Source organism: Thermobia domestica, chromosome 13 (assembly GCF_964235325.1).
Source record: "Thermobia domestica chromosome 13, izTheDome1.hap1.1, whole genome shotgun sequence".
NCBI classification, from domain to species: Eukaryota; Metazoa; Arthropoda; class Insecta; order Zygentoma; family Lepismatidae; genus Thermobia; species Thermobia domestica.
In genome coordinates, this window is record NC_137466.1 from 128912049 (window position 1) to 128934996 (window position 22948).

At 36.7% G+C, this 22948-nt stretch overlaps 1 protein-coding gene across 2 annotated transcripts in view; it reads right to left on the reverse strand.

Annotated features, from left to right (window-relative positions):
• Positions 1–22948, reverse strand: part of LOC145668494 (E3 ubiquitin-protein ligase ZSWIM2-like) — a gene marked incomplete at its 3' end in the record, with an annotated part of 229351 nt that overhangs the window by 86331 nt on the left and 120072 nt on the right.

The window sequence follows — 22948 nt, forward strand, 5'->3', positions numbered from 1 at the left end:
ACCTCTCAAATCTTCACTGATCAAAATCTGGGTGAGTACATGCTGGTTACAATTTGATAACACACTTTTATTATTCGACTTTGTCACCAAATTCGTTTAATTCGCAACCTAACTTCAAAATTCAATATGACAGTTGTTATAGATTTTGACGTAAGGCCACAGCACCAGTTTTGGGTAATTATCTGATCTGATATCTCTACTTTTATTTCTACAATCAAAACCATCCATCTTAACAAATTAATCGCTCTACCTAAAATTAAATGGTTAAGTTTGTTACGAGAAAACTCTTTAAATTGCCCCCATGCTAGTATGGTTATTAATACATTGAGTTATGTGTGGATAAAATTGTGTGTGTCGACACCCGGATTTCGGTCCAATAAGTTGGCATATGTTAATATGATTAATAAATGCATAGCTGCAAAGAATTATTTTTGCTACAAATAGTTCAAATCCGCTACTTTCTGAGCACAACCTCGCTACTTTTGAATCTTGAGATCTGACAACACTGATTTGGAGTTCGAGGACCCATAGCATCAGGATTAGACGGGTTGTCTCGAGCTCCCGTTTTAGTGCACTTTTTTACGTTTAATACCATTGTTGTTTTATGCTTCCTATTGCTTTGGAGTCATTCTATATAGTGTGTGGTCATCTCTGGCGTCACTGTTAAGTTTTACTTCAATGGTTTTACTTTATAACAGTATAATTTAACACAGGCGAATTCGGATTTACACCCGCGCCATTTTGACTTTTTTTTTTTTAGCGCAAACAATTTTAATGTTTAATTCAATTAACTCATCTTCTAACAATTTTCAGTGCAATAGTCGACTGAGCTTCCTCGGCTGAAATATTTTTCCTTCCAACCACATTTGTGGTTCTAGATATTACAAGACAAGATTATTTATCTGTTTTAAAAATAGATAGACGCTCGCTCACCAACCGTGCTTTATATACAACGATTTATCAGCTTGCCTGTATGTTAGAGGCTAATGGTTAAAGCGGATACGATGAGTTACGAGTTAATGATGAGTTACGAACAAACGCAGTGGCGGATCCACGGGGGAGATCGGGGCGATTGCCCCCAGAAGACGAAACTTTCTTATTTTATATATAAATAAAACCCATCCTAGAGTTTGGAGGTCTTAAAAGTAGCTCTAAGTAGCAGTATTACAACCCTCCCCCAGAAGTCCGTCCTGGATCCGCCCCTGAACAAACGTTGTATTGCATTACGAATAAGCAGAATTAAATGTTATCACTTTCGGTGGTTCACATCTCAGTGTTGCTCATAGTAAAAGTCGAATGCGTTGAGTAACGATAAATTTTGTCAAGCTTTCGAAAATCAAAATATCTTGTTTTGCTTATTCTCTTTGCTAATTATCCAACAATATATGTATAATCAATAGATAGTGCCAAAAGTGTCGAAAATGATAATTCACTCACAAAGTTGTAACAATTCTGGTGAGCGATTGTGATGTTGCGTCAATTTGGAACATTTACTTTTAATTGGAACGATAGTTTTAATTGTGCTTATAATCGATTTAAGGTCGCTTCAAGCTGACACTCGTGCATATATAATTGTAATTTATATGTGTATTTTACAAAATGTTTCTCTTAGTATTTTGCTTTAATAAAAGCACTTTTCCACTAACAGTATAAATTAGAAATTGTTTTACAGTTAATTTAGTAGCAGACAATTCTTGTTCAAGAAACTTAATTTTCAAATACTTAGCAACACTGATCCAATCTATTACTCTGTGGTTATTTGTAAAATGAGAGAGCGTGAAGCACGCAAAGATTTCTACTTGACCTTCATGACTCTCAGCACCTGATACAATACTTCCATTTCTCACCAAGTACAATCGAAATACAGAGAGACTCATCCATTTAACAATAAGACACCTGAATCTTTGTCATCCTTACCTAGTGGACACGACACGAAACAAATCACTTTGACATTATCATCATCATGCAAGATGTGGGAGGAGTAAGAGAGGTACTTCGTTTTGAAGCAGCAGGTGTACAACATACGAAATGAAAAGTTTGGATGGCCATCTTTATCAGTCATTGTCGACGTCTTCGCAAAATGGACAATCGCTCAAAATGATGGATCTGGATAGAGAAAGTTGAATTCTAGCGAAGTCCGTGTAAAAGTAAAAGCATGTATGTGCTTTGGAAGAGAACATCTGGAAGTTAAATATGTTAAAATAGTTGCCAAATAAATCATACTTTCAACTCACGAAATAAGCATATCACTGTTTTCTTTTTCTTTCTTCCCCGCTCTTTTTTTTTTTCATATTTCCGACAAAACCTGCGAAATTCTTCTTAACTTCGATTTTTTAAAATTGAAATTCGATTTGCAGCGAATCAAAATCAAAACATATTTTTCTACTTTGATCCATATGGATTGGCAAGGTACGATTGGTAATGAATTATATTTGAAGTTCATGTTTCGTATAGCCTCTGGTGCTAAAAAGAGACGTTATGCTAAACTTCAACAAACAACAAATACGGTAGATATGAGGCTACGCGAGCAGGATTCCTTCCAGAAAACTCTCCAGGGACAGAGGGAAAAATCAAACTCTGAGGAAGCTTGACTAGGATACTATTTTGGGCATAAGGTATACGAGATGTATTCCGAAAGTATCGAACCTTATTTTATTCCGCGTAAACCAATGAAGCGCGGGAGATTGTCTTCAGTGTAGATGTAGAAGGGACTCTCATGTGCACTCGTGAATTTTTTCCCGCCCAGTCGACCAACGAGTGAAGACGTGTAGTGAGCGATCGTCGAAATTAAGTTTTTTTTTTTTTTTGGTGAAAAGACAGAAAAACTTGAGCAGTGATATTGCATCAAATTTTGCCAAAAGCTTGGCGATACCCAAGCACAAACCATTCAATAGGATTGGTATTTAATACATTCAATTTTGTACGAGAATTTGGACATTAGGAGCGTGTCCGCAAAATTTGATTCAGGCGTTCATCGCCAAACACAACATTCCTGTGTGTCGTCAGGTTCCCTACTCACCCGATATGTCTCCGTGTGACTTGGATATTTCCCAAGCTGAAAATGCTACCCAATTTGAGTCAAGAGAAGATATCATGCGAAATGTGATAACACGGTTGTTCACCATTCCCAATCTGCCTTCCAGTTATGCTTCCAACAATAATGGCGGGATCACTAGGGAAAGTGTCTGATGGACTGTATAACACAAACGCTGGTTCGTTCTGTAATAGTTCGGTTTAATAATATTGTTAATATTTTCTTACAATTCCCGAGTTAAAATAAAATGCACATTGAACACTACGATGATGCAGCTATAGACTACGCGGTCACTCACACACTGCTGCTATACACAGTTTCAACAAGCACCTACACCTTGCTTCTTCTTCTTCTTCTACAGCTAACAAGTTACATTGAACAAACATCTTTAAACAAAACTAAACAATTTAAATAAACAAGTTAGGACTAAACAGTGTGTGAATTACCAATGAGACTACTTTGAAGGGGATTAATGTTTCGGATTTCCAAATCAATAAATGTATTTTTGCCAACCAAAGGTTCCATACTTTTTCAATACACCTCGTATATCGAAGTATCTTGAAAAATTCGCGAATACTGGCTTTTACACGATTGGCCTAAGAACATAGACGATCATTCTTTTGATATTACGTATTAAAGGACGTTTCCTGCACGAGAGTGACATGTAATCGCTATTTATTTTAGTTTATCTTAGCTAGTCCCATACTGGTTACGAGAGGTCCCATATATAGTTAGAACATTTCTCTGTGTAGCGTGGGTTTCAAGCGGCAAAAGTGCGGTATCTTACATCTATGTAATTACAGAAGTGTACATTTTAATAGATGGATCAGCACGTTACTCCTTTACTTTAAGAATCTTTTATTTCATTTTAAATTTTAAAGGCTTTAAAATAGGATCCATGAAATTCACTTTTTGTTTTCAAGAACGAATATCTTTTATTTATTTATTTATTTTTTTAAAATGTCATGATTGATTCGAGTATTTAAAGAATTCTCCTCTCGAAGCTATAAACTGCGCAACACAAGAGTCTTATTCACAATAATGGATAATGGTAGAACGTAGTTCGCGTGATCCTTTATAGTTACAACGTGAGAAAAGCACATGTGCGATACATATGAATTTCTTCTGCAAACTGCCATAAAGTTGATCTATCATATTATAATAGATCATTACTTTTATAAACACCAAAGGAAGACACCAACATTAAGGATGTTGTAAGGAGAGATTCACTTCCATTAAAAATTAATTTAAAGTTAGAAACTTTGCTTCTTTTCTCTTTTCCTTTAATATTGCGGGACATTTTGCACGAAAAATATGAGAATGATGGCGTCTTTATTCTTATGTCTAGCTGAGAACTTTGAAATATTCTTTATTGTTAAAAAAAAAAAACAGTCTGCAGTGATATTATAATAACCAAAATGTTCGAAACAGGTATTTCGATAAAATATATTAGATGAGATGTAATATTCAGATAACTGACATACGAAAAAATAAAATTACATTTTTAATTTTTCCTTCCCTCACAGTGGCGGATCTAGCCCAGGGCCGGAAGGCTTAGGCCGGCTAGTTTTTTGAGGAACAAAAATAATTTAAGCTATTATATATACGGTGTATATATATTTGGAAGTTTATAGTAAACTCATGATATACCTATCAGTGTCTGGGTTCTAGTTGGTCCTCCTAGTTTTTACCTTTCAGATCCGCCTGTGTTTCCTCACAGTTCAACACTTTAAGCTAAAGAAGGAGGATGGTTAATGAAAGTGGATGATTCTGAGCTAATCAGTGGAATGACAACGTACGAGGAAACCGGAGAACTGCAAGAAAACTCACGAACACAATATTCTTTGCCACAAACTCACATAACCTAAAATCGATCTGTAACATCGTGTCATAGCGGCCCTAACAGATATCGTATGGGGAATCCTGAAAAACTAATATCAGACTAGGAATAATATTCGAGTAAAAGGTAAAGTATAGTATCTAGATAACAGATATCAGGTGATGAATAATATCCAGACAATTAGTATTTAAACTCGAGAGGGGACGGAAAATTTATCAACTCCCAATTCTTAGATCCAAACGTTTTAGTGTTATATGGTTCATAGTATAAACACTATAAATTGACAAAGTGATTGTACGAACATAATAAAGGTCATTTATCTACATTATCTACATATCTTAATGATACGCAATAATAAATATGGTTTATATTTTGTTACATCTTTCATGGACCTCTCGTGATGGGGAACGATTCTAAAAATTTCTAGATGAAATTAAGAGAGAAATCGAGAGTCATAAATTTTGAACATAAATTTAGAAAATGAGATGAGACCAGACTAGTTTTCTAAGAATAGAGACGAGACGAGACAAGTTTTCTAAGAACAGAGACGAGACCAGAAATAATTCTACGAGAATTGGTACGCAACGAGACTTTTACAAGAAATAGAAGACGAGATGAGAAAACCTTATTTCTCACCTCGTGTCTTCTCGTGGGCAATATTATGAACAACAAATGTTTGAGGAAGAACAATATACGAATAACAAATACGCCTCTCAGATGAGGAATAATATCGGAATAGCAAATATGGAGTATCTTAGATACGAATAACAGATTGCAGATGAGGAATAAATAGTATCTCGGTAACAAACAATAGATGACTAATAATATCCAGAATACATATATCAGGTTAGGAATAAAAGTATCTAGATAACAGACAACGGACGACAAACAATATTCCAGTAACAAATATATGATGAGAAATAGTTTTTGGATAGCAGACAATGATTGACAATTAATATCCAAGTAACATATATCAGATGAGGAACAGTATCTGGGTTAGTGATGGGCAGTGGGAATATTCCCGGTGGGAAGGAATTTAAAAATGGGAATATTCCCGGGTTTTTCCCTGGCCTATAAATTCCCGGGAAGGAATTTATTTCCATTTCTCTACTTTATCTTCCAAATTATAAGAATAATATGACTAATTACTTTATTTTAATATATTATGATTTACTTCTGGGTTTTAAAGAATTTGGAGGTTAAAAAATTTAATATTATTTGACGGTACTTTATATAACTAATGATATAAGTTTCTAAATTCCGTTTCCATTTGAACTAAAAAGTAAGGTAATTGTTTAGTATTGAGGAGCCAAAACTAGCGAAAAGTAGGATAATTTACGGAAGAAATGAGTTGATAGTGATGTTAAAGTAGTCAAGAAAGTATCGAACACATTTTTTTTTAGGGCAGTAGGGGATTTGTACAAAACGGAAAGGTAAGTGAAAATGATTTCTGTGAGAAAAGAAAGTGAATTGTTGGTAACGAAGATAAAAAAACAACGTGCCATGCGGGGCTCTAACCCGCCTTCATTCGCTAACGCTCGCTCTACAATGCTGTCTGAATTTAATTTTGGTAACGTAATTTAACGTATGAAACCATAAAACAACCGCATCGGAATAGAATATCGCAAAAAAGTAGGTGCAAAAGCTGGTCCCCAATGCTAAAGAAGAGCCAAAATTAGCAATGTACTAATTTACAAATAATGAAAAGGAACCATTTTGTAAAGTAATTTAGAATTTTGTAGAAATAGAGATGAAATACTGTACTATTAATAAACCCTGAACCACCATTAGTAATAGACGTCGCTCTGTCTCCTCTCTCTGACTCGAATTTCTGAAGAGAGGTACTCGGACTTCTTTTACATGTAAATTAACGTCTGTATGCGCAAATGTTGATAAATTGGTGAGACATGTATCTTCTAGCATTTACCCAATCTAATTGGTTTATAACATTTATAAATTTAATGTGTTTATAATATCAGTAATAGAGTCAAGTTGAGCAAATCCACTTACAAATAAATTTAAACTGTTTAGTGGTTGTTTAGTGGTTTAAAAGTATTAGGTCTTACTATATAATTTTTCACGCATATTTAATTGACAATAACACACTGATTGAAGGAAGGACTTAATATAGGATCTTGTTTAAGCCCAGTACTATCAGATATAGTAACGAATCGATGGGAGAAGGAGACGATAGAAAGAGGAGGAGAAAGACTGCTTCTTTTTTGCCGTTATGTGGACGACTGTTTAGGAATATGGAAGGGAACGAAAAGGCAGCTGGTGAAATTCATAAGGGACGTGGAAGATGAAAAGAAAGGGATTAGACTAGAAAATGAAATAGAAGTAGACAAGGAGATAAACTATTTAGATATGAAAATTAAGAAGTCGGAAGAAGGAGAGTTTATTACATCCTGGTGCCAAAAAGAGTGTGCAGCGGGAGTGTATTGCCACAAACGAAGTGATGTGGATGAGGGGATAAAGAAGAATTTCATAAAAAGCATGGAAGAAAGAACAGGAGACCTAAACACAAATAAAGAGCAGAGGAAAACCGATTTAAAGATGTACTGGACACAGCTAAGGAGAAATGGATACAACGAAGAGGATAAGGTCACAAGAGACATAGCAAGAGAGGGAAAGAAAGAGGAAGAAGACAAGAACAAAAAATGGTTTGGAATAGAAAGCCTAGGCAAAGAAACAGAGAAGATAAAGAGAATGCTTCGGAAAGCAGGAATTAGGACGTACAGGAAAGGTGGAAGCAGAATAATTGAATTAGTACGAAAAACCAAGAGAAAGCAGTAGCGGACAAAGATCAAAGAGGAGTAATATATAGAGTAGGATGCGCGGAGTGTAACAAAATTTACATAGGAGAAACAAAAAAGAAAATGCAAGAAAGGATTAAACAGCACCAGGATGATGTAAGATTGAAAAGGGACAACAATGCGATATATAAGTATCACAAAGAGACAAACCACAGGATAGGGTGGGAAGGAGCTGAGGTCATAGAAGTAGAGAATAGAACTTTGGTGAGAAAATGGAAGGAAGCTAGGGAGATTATGAGGGCAGGAGACAAAGTGATGAACTGTAATGCAGGATTCTCGATAAATAAAGAGTGGGAGAAGATTCTGTTTAAAGAAGAAGAAATGAAAAGGAAGAAAGAAAGAGGAAAAATTAATACGGAAAATAAGGATAATTAGAGGACAGAATATATCCAAGGAAAAAAAAAATAAACTTTTAATTGGACACGTGTGCAGCTAAAAAGTGAAAGTGAAAGCCACAGAAGTGTTACTTTTTAATGAAGGGGAGGAACCTAATTAAAAGTTGATCTCCGGAGACTATATAAGTGATGACCAACTCCCAAGCAGCCAGAAGGAGTGGAAGTCTGATGAAGACACAGTTATTGTGTTGAAACTGTTACGTGATACTTTTTTTTTTTTTTTTTTTACATATAATCACATAGCCTTGCTCAGTATGTTATTGTGTATTAGTACAAAACGGAAACAAGGCCTGATAGAATAGTTATATTTAATTGATAGAACATATTGTAAATAAATATACATTTATGCGTACTCTCTAAATATAATAAAGTGTTAATAAAGTAACATAGTACCGTTCAGAATATACTTTTTAAAGAGTCCTCTGCGGACAACAGTAATAATATGCTGTGATATAAAAATTAATTTAACTTTGAAATCATAATATAGTAATAGAATGCAATAATCTTTCTGATTAAACATAAATTCCCGGATAAATTCCCATTTTGGGAATCTTCCCGGGAATATTCCCAGGGAATATTCCCGAAAAATATCTTCCCGGGAATTTACCCATCACTAATCTGGGTAACATAGAATGAATGACAAATAATATCAGATAAATATAACCTCGTTCTGGCAGAAACAAGCAAATCCAAAATATAAGTTTTGAAAAAAAATGAAATCTTTGAGTTTTACGTCCCACGGTTATGCCGGTAAGGCTAAAGGAGACGGTGATGATGAGTGATGAATGAAATGGTGGAATGAAGAAAGTGGGAGGAAACGGGAGAACCGCGAGAAAACCCACGCACACGGTGTTTGTCCACGACAAGGTTCACTTGGCGGGGGCTGGGATCGAACCCGGGACCCCAAGCACCAGAGGTGAACGCTCTACCACTGAGCCACCGCGGCCCCTATAAGTTTTGAGATATGGCTGTTTTAAACTTAGAAAACCATTGCTGAAATCGGTTTGACGATACGTTTTATGTTCTTTCTATTCTTATGTTTTTTCTTTCACACGTAACTGCGCCATACTTGCCCTGTTCAGCTTGCTGTATTACCTTTACTATGACCAACGGCTCAGGGGTTGAGCCAGCAGTTTAAACCTCCGTAGATCGGACCCTAATTAACCGAGAGAGATGATTTTGGTGCATATCTCTTAAGGAAGGATGAAACTTTCCAACGTGCATTTCATCCTTTGGGGTTCCCTCAGCGGAAGGATAGGGAGAAAAAGTTGGATGTTTTTAGTTTCACTTCTCCCTCAGCATTTGAGGGAAAACTCTCTTCCCAAAGAGCTACAAGCATTAAAAGTGGTATCAATAAAGATAAATGAACATACTAACTACTAGTAGTCTATGGCGTATATGTGGCGTATATGTGGCGTATATGTGAGAACTTTTCTCTTGCGTACGACAGGTAACAGTGTTACCATAGCCTTAAAAGATGTATCTTTTTCCAATTTTTTGAATTTCTTCTTCTTTCATGAATGGGGGATGGGGAACATAGAAGTTAGCTTGTTGGAATCTGTGTTCCATAAGCTTTCCAATGAGGTGTAACTTATATGTTCGTGACAATTAAGGGCGTTGCTAGGACTGCCAATGTCAGGGTAGACCAAATATTTCGAAAGACATGTACAAGATGATTCTCGTAGGAAACACGGAAATTTTTTATTTGGTATTGAAATTCCGCCCTTGACGTGTACGTCTGGCGTACACGTGAAAATATTTTTTCCTGCGTACGACAAGTAGTAACAGTGTTGCCAGCCTCTCACAAATTAAAAAATGCTTAGTTTTTTTCTAATTCATCTTCTTCTATGGCTTTGGTACGAAGTCACAAAAGATAGCTCGTTGGGATTTGTGTTTAGTAAGCTTTATAACGAGGTATGGTTCATATCCTTGTGACAATTAGAAGTGGTACTAGGGCTTCAGGGAGTAAAGGTCTAAGATTTTCTTGGCATCCCTGTTGGTTCTAAAAAGGCTCATGGAGTTAGTGGCTTCTTCCAGAACAAAGAAGATATATCACCTAAATAACACCTAGGTGAGAAGAAATACCCGTACAATAGATATCGGCCGAGGAAGGTGTCCAGGTGATATCCAGGTGTCACTGGCATTCAGGTAAATTGCAATATTCTAATGGTATCTGTCAATCGATATTCATTACCAAAATTCTCATTGTCCGAATATAATCATCTCCGAGTAATGTGAAAATTTGAATTAAAGCACCTTTTCCCGCCATGCCTTAGGCTCCTCTTCAAATTACCTGCACTCAAGCGATATCTCTTGGTGTCAGGTAAGAACCAGAGCAGCTAGTGACAATTATTAGCCTGACTGTGAACTATTGGAAATCAACGTGATTGAAAGGCAGGTTTATTGCATTTATAATAAGGATTATTTTAAACATTTTCCTGTAGATGTTATGCAACCCTACGTTAAAAGTTTCGAAGTTTGTATACCAGCTACATCAACAAACGTGTACACAACTTACAAGGTTGAATATTTGAGACAAGTAAGGCTACAACCCAATTAGGAAAAATAAATGTACTTTCTGGTCAAGCTGAATGTTCAAAATGATAGCCTGTCATTACCGTACATTTCACAAATGGTAGAAAAAATGAAAACAGCAAGCACTGTTAAATACTTTTCTTCAATTACAGTAACGTCACAACGGAAAGGCTCAATGAGTTCCCTATTTTGATATTTATATTTAATTATCTAGGAAGGAAAAATGACTCCCTTCTACAGCAACGTTTCTGAAACTTTCTGATATCGCGAACCTCTTGTAGCAAGTTTTAATTCTCCACGATCCCCCATGAAATAAAAAAAAAAAATGATTTCTTAAAAAATGTAATTTAAATATCGTAAAAATGAAGCAATAAATTAAAATTTTACGACACTAAATATGTAATTTATGACGATACAATACTGTTGTAAATAGAAATATTCAAAAAAAAAAAAAACACTCTTCCCGCTGGTTTACTCGCTAACACGTGCACTTTTTGTGCGCCCGATTCCGGATTGGATTCCCGGGGAGAGCACAAAATTAATTTTACAATATTTCACCATCATTAACCACCCGTCTCCTTTAGCCTGAAGGCCATATACATGGAACGTTAAACTAAATATTTATTTATTTATTTTTGCTTTCGGAAAAATACCGGTTGGGTTTAATATTATGAATTCAACACTTAATTTAATGGGTGATGCTGTTTTTCAGATATCATTTCCGTATGTCTTGATCAAAACCGAATAACTTCAGACCTAGATTTGATTCCGCATTAAGTTTGTTCCTGTATTTGTTTTTCATATACGAAATGAGAAAATGTTTTCTTGCATAGGTTTGTAGTGGCAAACGCAGTGTTGGGAAGTAACGTAACGCAAGTAACGCGTTACTTGTAACGCGTTACTTTTTCAGTAACGTTTCCTAGTAACGCGTTACATTTTTTCCAAAGTAACTGTAACGGTAACGCGTTACAAATTTTTAAGTAACGTACCTAATTTGCGTTACTTTTTTCGCGTTACATTTCGGATGAGTAACTACAGTATATGTATATTATTTTTCGGAAACAAACGTTTCTTTCCTGTAAGTGAATTTTTCGGAATGTAGCAATGGAGCATGAATGATGTCACTGACCGACAGTCAGTCACCGGCACTCAAAGAATCAGATGAGATCATAGTACCACTTGCTGTTTTTGGAAGATGAAAACAGCCTCAGGGAAATCACGTGTACTCAGGGTGGAAAAAAATCATGATTTTTTTCAAAAAAATCATTTTTGTTGATTTTTTTGATTTAAATCGATTTTTTTGATTTAAATCAAACCCTTTTCTTCGTATAATACAAGTCGTGAACTGAAGAAAAAACATTAGGAATTAGTATTAAATGTTAATTATGCCATTTAAGTGAAAGTATGGCGTTTTAATTTTGAATTAATTCCCAATCGTTAACCTATTTCAATCCCAAACAATGTTTCTTAAGCATTAAGGAAAAAGTACAGCAATGTATATGAAATGACACTTTTCTTTTCACGAAAGTTACTGATATTTGGCAGGGGCATATTTTTAAGCAATTGGAACTAGCTAGCGGCACGAAATACACATAAAGTATATAAATTTCGCCTAAAATTAATTAACTCACTCTATGACCTATGGGAGGTTCAATGCCATGTTCACAAAAGCTCTCCTGACTTTTATCCTTAGTCAACTGAATCCAGTTTCTACTTTGAATTCTTATCTCTGCGAGATCCATCTTAATATTGTCCTCCCATTTGCGCCTAGGTCTTCCTAATGGTCGTTTTCCGATTGGACTTCCAGTTAAACCTGAAAGCGTTCCTACTTTCTTTCATTCTCGCTACATGCCCTGCCCACCTGAGCCTCCAAGATTTGATGACCCTAACAATGTTTTGGTTAACGGTATAAATTATGCAGTTCCTCATCATGAAGTTTTCGCCATTCCTCATTACCGTTCCTTTTGGTTCCGAATATTCGTTTCAGGATTTTATTCTCAAATACTTTCAGTCTGCGTTCTTCCCTCAGCGTAAGCGACCATGTTTCACAACCATACAGCATAACAGGCATAATTATCATTTTATATATTTTAAAGCTTGAAATTCCTCGACAGAATTCGCGACGATAAGAGATTTTGAACTGAATAATAACATGAATTCCCTGCTTTGAGTCGATATTTAATTTCTTCGTGAATATAGTTTTCTGATCCTATATATTAGCCGATGGCAGAACTTTCTTTGTCTTTATGCGATGAGTTTTTGTAAGTCAAAAATTTTCTGCAGGAATTCCAAAATAAAAAATCAAGATGATCAGTTCCAGAAGAAGAAACACTTGTGATAGTTAAAAATATGCTTTATGTGACGTGAAAAACAGTTCAAATGCGAGTTGTCCGTGCATTTAAGACATCTATACACAGCAGGCACGTTTTTATACTTTTCTGTTAGCTATTTTATTTCCTCTGACAATTTTTCCTGCACGGGCACGACAAATTTTCTGCGATCACATCGCAGATCGCAGCATGTTCTGCAATGGGGTCAAATATCCACTTCATCAAAAGTATTATTCGATATTTTAATGCATCCAAAATTTGTCGTATTACGATCCCGAGGAACTTCTATGTATTTAGTACATAAATTTCGCCCAAAATTTTAAAATCTTTTTTTTTTTTGTTCCGGAGAGGGGATCGGACCCCTCTAAATACGTCCCTATTATCTGGAAACAAACAAATAGACGTGGACACAAAAGAGTTTTCATCTTAAATGTCCATGGTGATTTCCCCTTTGGAATAGAAATTTTAAAACCCTGTGTTAAAAAAAGAAGAAAGTAGGGTTCACCCGTTACCCGTTCAAACGGGATTTTCCCTGATCGTTCTCTACATGATACTCGTTTTCATACTGTACTTACATACATTTGAGTCTCATTGTATTATGATTATTATCTTCCATAATCGAAATAACAGGACAGAAATGGGATTTTACTTACTTTCACTTCAAATTAATTCATTTCGGAATTTGATTTAAATCAACGATTTTTATTGAAAAAATCAAGTGATTTAAATCTTGATTAAAATCGTGATTTAAATCAGACTGATTTAAATCAATCCACCCTGCGTGTACTGATTGCAAGCACCTGGAAAGTTTTGTCATAGATTTTGACAGGTACCGATAGTTTTACTTTGAGTGTTGTTGTTTTTATAAAGATGGAGAATGAAAATATTTTACCGTTCGAACATTTGAAATATACTTCTTAAAAGCTGAAGATGATGGTGGACAGAATTTAAAAGTAAAGTGGTGCCCCGGCGGGAAATTTTGTCAACAACTAATACCACTAAGGTCAACAACTAATACAACTAGTAGGGTACCATAATTAACGCTATAGAGTAAGGGGTTAACGTAAATAAACTCTGTTCTGATGAGCAGGCCTACTTTATTACTAGAAAATAGTTTGTTGATGGTTTGTAATATTGGAGTTCTTTCAGATCAGTTTGCGGATCCTAGAGTCCCGTGGATTATAGAGTTTGGAACAACTAGCTTTAAAAAACATGTATCGATTTTAGAATTAATGGCAAGTTTTGATTCACCTCCAGTTAATGTGTTCTCATTTTATTAGTTGTATTGTAATGTTTCTCAATATTCTGCATTTTCAATATTACATAACAACATTGTTATTATTATATAATTAGTTTAGCAAAAGAATAATAAGCAATCATTTTTTCTAACACATATTGATGGGCAAGAGTCGAGCTAAAACTCGACTCAGATTCAAGTCGAGTTTTGAGTTGAGTCGAAGGTAATATTGTCGAGTCTAGTTCCGAGCCGACTCATTGTTTTTGGCGTCTAGTTTCGAGCCGAGTTGAGTTTGATAAATGGTTCACTCGTTTTAACTCGTTTTGAAATCATGGGCTGATTACACTGGAAAGCGAAAGCCATGAGAAAAGTAAGCTAAGCAGTATGGAATACTTTTAGTGTTGCTCACGAGAGGGGACACTGCTCGCATCTCTTCTCATCTCAATATCGAGACCGGCTCGGCTCAACTAAGCCGATAGCTCGAGCTGGTTTGGTTGGGATGAGCCATTTGCTCGGTTCGGCTCATCTGGGCCGAAGGCTCTAGCCGACTCGGGTGGGTGCAGGCACGTAGCCAAGGGGGGGTCCGAGGGGTCCGGACCCCCCCCTTCGAGACCAGAAATGAAAAAATTAAGGAAGGATAAAACAAAATGAAATGACGAAATAACAAAATGAAATGAAGGATCACCGTTAAAAATTAAAAAGAAAACTACAGGAAGCTTTTGGTTACTCTTTCTTATGAGGAAATTTGTATTACTTCCAATATAGTGGCGAGGTAAGCGAGATATTCTGGAAGAGTCAGGGAATTTGAAATTTCAAGAAAAGTTATGGAATTCTCAGAATTTCTGCTACTAGTCAGGGAGATTTCAAGCTTTCGAAAGCATAGTGCCGTTGTGTAACAGCGTGGACATTTTAAATCATAATTTTTTGTCATTGCATCCTTGTAGTATCCAACATGTTATTTCAAGGACAATTTTCTATTGCTCCTTTAACCTGTCATTTGGAACCGACAATAGTTGACGGAATAATAAAAACAATAATTTATGTTGAAAGAAAGTTCTGTTAGCATTTGATTCAACAGAGAAAGGAACGTATATATTGTAAAACTAGTTGAACATACACATGCTTCGCCACGGGGGCTGTATTTGGAAGTCAACGCCTGTGGGAGTATCACCATGAATCTCAGCGACGGCAAAAACTATGGATTTGATACTAATATCGGTCATTTTGGGCTATTTTTTACATGTCTCGGTATCCACTCCCCGCTGACTCCCAGCCCGCATACAATTGTAACTAAATTTGCACGTCATCGCTAATGGAAATGTCACCATTGATTTCAGCGACCGCGAAAACTATGGATTTGACACTAATGTCGATCATTTTGGATTACTTTTGTCTTTCCCCTCCGGCGACCCCCGGCCCGGAGCCGAATAGCGTGAATTTGGAAGTTAATGCGATCCGAGTTTCACCATTGATTTCAACGACCGCGAAAATATGAATTCGACACTAATAGCTCAAGTGGTAGAGCGTTGACTTCGCATTCGAGAGGTCGTGGCTTCGAATCCTGCTGCCGACCATCCTGAGATTTTCCAGGGTTTCCCTCAGTCCTACCAGGGAAATGCCGGGATGGTACCAACTAAACAGGCCCTGGCCGATACCTTCCCAAATCCTTTCCGTTGTTAATGTTGTTGGATAACCAGTGTAAATGGCCTCTGAGCTGTATCTGGTGATTGTTAAATAAATAAATAAATATCGGTCATTTTCTACTACTTTTACATGTTCCGGTAAACGCCCCGCTGAGATCCCCCTGGTTCGAATTTCGACAAAAACATTTAAATCTGGTCTGGAGCCTGGACCAAGGTATTCGTGACTAAAATTTGGTAACTCTCGGTCAATTTGTCTGGTTCCCAAACCGGTTCCGGTAAACGCCCTCTGAGACCCCCTGTTTAGAAATTTAAAAAAAACGCTTCGTCTTGATCTGGGGCCTGAGCCAAGGTACCCTTGACCAAAATTTGGTAACTCTCGGTCCACTCATCTGGTCCCCAGGCCGCACACAGACAGACAAATACACAAACAAACTCTTTATTTTATTTATATTAGAAGATAGTTTACAAGACAGTATTGAGTAAGTAATTTTTATAATAATTGAGGTAATAACGAAAGGAAAATTGTTATATTTGAATAAACAAGAGAAGGACGTAAATATTGTAAAATCTTTTTCAATACTTTTTTTTTATTATTTTGCTAGAAATTTCTTCATAGTTTGTTATTAAAATACTTGCCAACATATCCTCATTTTATTGTCCTAACAACCAAATATATGTTGATAGTAAAGTAGTTTAGATTGATCGAGCTCCTGAGCCTTGATAATTTCATGTCACTCTTCCCCCCCCCCTCCGTTACGAAATCCTGGCTAAACGAACCAATATATGTTCCAGTAAAATAGTTTAGAATGATCGAGCCCCTTTTGGGATGACCACAGTATTTCATGTCACGGACCCCCCCCTTCACGAAATCCTGGCTACGTGCCTGGTGGGTGAGCTGTTGACTCGGCTCAATTCTCGGTTCGGGTCGATAGTGAATGAGCTGTGAGCCGAGCTGCTCAAGTCGTTGACAATTCTAAACCTGGGCCGAGCAGTTTTGAAGATATTTGGCCAGTGCCCTATAACTTTTAACAATGTTTGACTCGAGGCCGAATACTCAACCTAGACCCTCAACCCAAATTCAGAAGCTCGTGAACAATGTCCTTTACTCCTAGACTTCACGACTACCGAGGTTGACAATCAACTAGCTATTTAGTATTCAAATACAAACCGCCTACTCTTTCATGTTTAAATACAGTGTTGTTATAATTAATAATAATAATAATAATAATAATAATAATAATAATAATAATAATAATAATAATAATAATAATAAAATAGTGGTAGTAATAGTAGTACGGAAAATTGAAGTAATAAGATTTTTTGACATATTCAAAGTTTCCGACCTAAAAGTAACGCGTTAATAACGCGTTACTTTCGAAGTAAAGTAACAGTTACTTTTTGGGGCAAGTAACGCGTTAGTAACGCGTTACATTTTAAGAGAAAGTAAAGTAACTTGTAACGCGTTACATTTTTACAAGTAACTTACCCAACACTGGGCAAACGGCAATGAGAATATATTCTCTCGTACAGATATGTGGTTGTAAATGACAATAGATGTCGTACAGCCCTTTTAGAAATTTCAGGATAAGTAACTCAAAACTGAAAGTAAAGCTTCAGTAACGGTAACGAAGGAAACAGCATGTTGAACGTCAAGTCAAAAGACAGTTCGACAAGTTGTTGTTCTTCGACAGAAGGAAGTTCATATTCCGAGTCTAGAAATGAAGTTTTCATCTAATGATTTCTTTAAAGGACAAATCGGAAAATACAGACGTAGTTTAGACGCCAATTACCTCAAATTCAATCATACTTTCAACAACATCACTAGAAAGGGGTTGTTCATTGAAACAACGAAATCACTCAGCATATAAAGTGAAATCGTAGTTTCTTTTCCCCAAACATTGTGTCACAAATTTAAGTTTTTGATTATTGCCTGTATCTTGCACAGAAACCACAGCAACACATGTATCTTGAGGGCTCATGTTAAAAGTATTGAAGATGTTAAATATTTCCGCCAAATAAGCAAGAAACGAGAGTCATTTGAAATTGTTCAAATTGTGTGTTAACTCAAATTAGAATTAATGAGAACAAATTACTTCGTCAGGAAGGACAAACAACCACGTCAGATACCTTACCCCGACACAGCCAGCGATTTCCTGAGACTAATAATAAGCGTTCGTGATTACTTCCCATTTCATTCCAAAGAGCATAGAATAACAGGCTGTTAAGAGAACAGATTCTAATAAAATTTACAATTTTTATTGCTTCGTCAAGAACAGTTTTCATTTTGGAAGTCATATGACGTGCAGCTATTCTAATATATTAATCCGAATGAATATGTTGGACTAGGAACTACTTGCGAATTAACAGTTTAAGTTCTTAATGTTCAAATGTGATATATATACGAGGGAGGATCAAATGAAAACCTTAAAAGTTTATTATAAGTTTCAAATGTTGTTGGCAATATTATTTCTAACAGTATTCTCTTTCTTCAGTAGGTGACAGAAGAGTCTAGTCAAACAAGCGCCAGCACAGAAGCAGTTTCAAGATGACCGCCCCACTGTCCACATGCACCGCATTAGAACAGCGTTCGGTGATTCAGTTTTTGAGTAGTGAAGGTGGAGAATGCTCCTCGACCGGGACAGGCTCACCGCGTAGTGACCGACGACAACGTTGCACTAGTGGAACAGCTTGTAAAGGACAACAGGCGTATTACCCTGAAAGAAATCGCAATAGTAAGGAAGATTAGCTTTGATTCAGCTCAACACATTGTGCATAATGTTCTGCGTTTCAATAAGGTATCAGCAAGATGGATCCCACGTCAGTTGACTGCTGAATTGAAAGATCATCGCGTCGACGCCTGTGAAGAACTTTTGCGTTGTATCAACGTCGAGGGTGATGCATTTCTGGACAAGATTGTTACAGGCGATGAGACCTGGGTTCCCTATGATCAACCAGAAACCAAGAAAGCGAGCAAGGAATGGCGGCATAGCTCTTCGGCGAAACCAAAACAATTCCACACTCAACCATCAGCAGGAAAGGTCATGCTCACTCTCTTCTGGAATTCTAATGGAATAATTTTGGAAGAAGGAAAAAGGAGTGACAGTAACCAGTGCCTCGTATTCAAACATGCTGAAAAATCAACTTCGCCCTGCAAACGGCGAGGACTTTTGTCCTCAGGAGTAGTCCTACAGCATGACAACGCCCGACCGCATACTGCCAGTTTGACCGTTGAGACTATCGATTACCTCAAATTTGAGTGTCTCATTCATCCACCCTATTCACCAGACCTTGCCCCCAGTGACTTTCATTTGTTTGGACTACTCAAAGAAACGATGGGCGGCAAACATTTCAATAGTGATGAAGAGGTGAAAAATGCGATGCACGAGTGGCTACAACCTTGATCAAAAGAATTCTTCCACCGAGGTACCCATACACTTCCGAAACGGTGGAATACTTGCATTGAACGTCAAGGGGACTACGTTGAAAGATAAGAGGTAAGATTTCCTTTACATTGTTACATTCTAACATTTATTCCTCGCTCCTATATATATTAACGTGGGTTCCTGTCACCACGGCATGGCGCGTCCTCAGGTTGCGGATCGAGGAGAAGGCCTCTAGATATAGAGGTTAGCTGCGAATATACTGAATAAGCAGTCGCGGACAGACGACTAGGAGTGGTCCTCCAGCTTGGGGGTTTGGGTAAGGCTAACACCCTCATCCTGTAAAAAAGGTACTTGTTCAGAAACATTCACAAAAGCCTCGGACAAGGACTGATAACTTGGCACGACATCAGCAAAAGAAAATGGACATGAGATTTGGAACATGGAATATTAGAAGTCTTTATAGGACAGGCGCGTTAAAATCTGTAACGAGTGAGTTAGAGAAATACAGGATGGACTTAGTAGGAGTTCAGGAAGTTAGGTGGGAAGGAAATGGATCTGAGAATTCCGGAAATTTTACGTTCTTTTACGGGGAAGGAAATAAAAACCACCAGTTAGGAACAGGGTTTTTCGTTCACAAACGAATATTACCAACAATTAAACGGGTTGAATTTGTTACTGACAGACTTTCTTTTATTACTCTTAAGGGACGGTGGTGTGATATTATTGTTTTAAATGTACATGCTCCAACTGAAGATAAGGGTGACGATATAAAAGATAGTTTTTACGAAGAAGTGGAACGGATATTTGACCAACTCCCGAGATACCATATGAAGATTCTATTAGGGGATTTCAATGCAAAGGTAGGACGAGAGGATATTTTCAAACCGATTATAGGGAACGAAAGTTTGCATAAGGAAAGTAATGACAACGGTGTTAGACTCGTGAACTTTGCAACATCCAAAAATCTAATCGTGAAGAGTACAAAATTCCCACATCGCGACGTTCATAAATACACTTGGACATCACCAGACGGAAAAACACATAATCAAATTGATCACGTTTTAGTAGATAGAAGAAGACAATCTAGCATAATTGACGTCCGGTCGTTTAGAGGGGCTGATTGTGACACTGATCACTACCTGGTAGTAGCGATAATACGGGAGAGATTATCGTTGAATAAAGGTAATATTCAATGTCCGAAAACGGAGAGATTTAATTTAAAGAAATTAGAAGAGAGCCAGGTAAGAGAGGAATACCAGATTGAAGTTTCGAATAGATTCGCGGTTTTAGAAGACTCGGAGTGCACTAGTGTTGAGGATACTTGGATTGAAATTAGAGATAGCATTAAAAGTTCAGCAATAGAAAAATTGGGACACGCGGAAATACGTAGGAACAAACCATGGTTCGACCAAGAATGCATTAAACTAGCAGAGAAGAGAAAACAGGCAAAATTACGGTGGCTACAAAATCCGAATGAAATAACTACACAAAATTTCGCAGATATCAGGCGGGAAACTTCCAAAACTTTTAGAACAAAGAAACGGGATTTTTTGAAAGCTAAAATTAAGGAACTTGAAGATAATAGTAAAACTAAAAATATTCGGGACATGTATAGGGGATCAGCGAATTTAAGAAAGGCTATCAACCTCGTGCTTATATATTAAAGAAATCTGACGGAACAGTTCTCACCGATACGGATAGCCTCTTAAATAGATGGAAAGATTTCTTTGACGATTTGCTGAACACGCAGCCAAAAACTAATGTGCGCGGAGAAAAGGAGATACACACCGCAGAACCGTATATTCCAGAACCCAATCGAATAGAAGTGGAAGCCGCTATAAAGAAATTGAAGAAACACAAATCTCCGGGTGTAGATGAAATTCCGGCTGAGTTAATTTTAGCTGGAGGCGAAAAATTGTGGAACAAGATACACAAACTCATTCTCCTTATCTGGAACAAGGAGGAATTGCCACAGGAGTGGAAAGAATCAATCATTGTTCCAATTCACAAGAAAGGCGACAAAACTGACTGTAATAATTATCGAGGCATTTCTCTTCTGTCAACATCCTATAAAATCCTTTCAAATATTCTGTTAGCAAGATTGACCCCATACGCAGATGAAATTATTGGAGATCATCAGTGCGGATTTAGACGAAATCGATCAACTATCGACCAAATATTTACCATTCGCCAAATACTCGAAAAGAAGTGGGAATACAATACCCCGGTACATCAACTATTTATTGATTTTAGAAAGGCTTACGACTCGGTTAGGAGAGAAACATTATACAACGTTCTTACAGAGCTTGGAATACCGAGAAAGCTAATTAGATTAATTAAGATATGTTTAAGTGAATCCCAAAGTAAAGTCCGGGTAGGAAAATTTTTGTCCACGAGCTTCCACGTCGAAAATGGCCTGAAACAAGGAGATGCGTTGTCGCCATTATTATTTAACTTTGTGCTGGAATACGCCATAAGGAAAATCAAAGTAGCAACCAGGGTCTAGAGTTGAACGGCATTCACCAGGTTATGGCATATGCTGATGATGTAAATTTAATAGGGGATGATAGGAGAACAGTAGAAATAAATGCAGAGATATTATTAAACGCTTGCAGGGACATGGGTTTAGAAGTAAATGCAGAGAAAACTAAATACATGGAAGTGCGTCGGGACCGTAATACGGCAAATTGTGGAGGCGTTAAAATATTAAATAATACTTTTGATAAAGTGGATACTTTCAAATATTTAGGATCAATATTAACAGACGAAAATCATATTCACGAAGAAATTAAATGTCGACTAAAAGCAGGGAATTCGTGTTACTATTCGGTTCAAAATCTCATGTCGTCGCGAATTCTGTCGAGGAATTTGAAGCTTAAAATATATAAAACGATAATCATGTCTGTTGTTCTGTATGGTTGTGAAACATGGTCGCTTACTTTGAGGGAAGAACATAGACTGAAAGTATTGAGAACAGGATCCTGAGAAGAATATTCGGACCCAAGAGGAACGAGAATGGGGAATGGCGGAAGCTTCATAACGAGGAACTACATAGTTTATACGGTTTACCCAACATTGTTAGGGTCGTCAAGTCTAGGAGGCTTAGGTGGGCAGGTCATGTAGCTAGAATGGGAGAAAGTAGAAACGCTTTCAAAGTCTTGACTGGTAGACCCATAGGAAAACGACCATTAGGAAGACCTAGGCGCAGATGGGAGGACAATATTAAGATGGATCTCGCAGAGATAGGAATACAAAGTAGAAACTGGATGCAATTAGCTAAGGATAGAAGTCAGTGGAGAGCTTTTGTGAACGCGGCACTGAACCTCCGGGTTCCATAGGCCATAGAGTTAGTTATATATATATATATATATATATATATATATATATATATATATATATATATATATATATATAGATAGATAGATAGATAGATAGATAGATAGATAGATATATCAGTCTTAGTTGGTAATTTTGTTATTTATTCTTTAAAACTTTTGATGAATTAATTAAGTATTTTGGTTTATTAAAATTCTTATTTTTATTACTGTTAAAAAATCACTCAGCGTTTCTTTTATATTAAATTTATGAGTCCAAAGTAAATTTCACATCTTCTAATGAGGTCTATTAGAGAAATAACAGCAATACTTACTATTCATACTTAGGGGCACAACTAAGGGGTAATCATCACTGCAATAATAAAATATCTGTTCACATTTTTTTTTTTTTTTTTTTTTG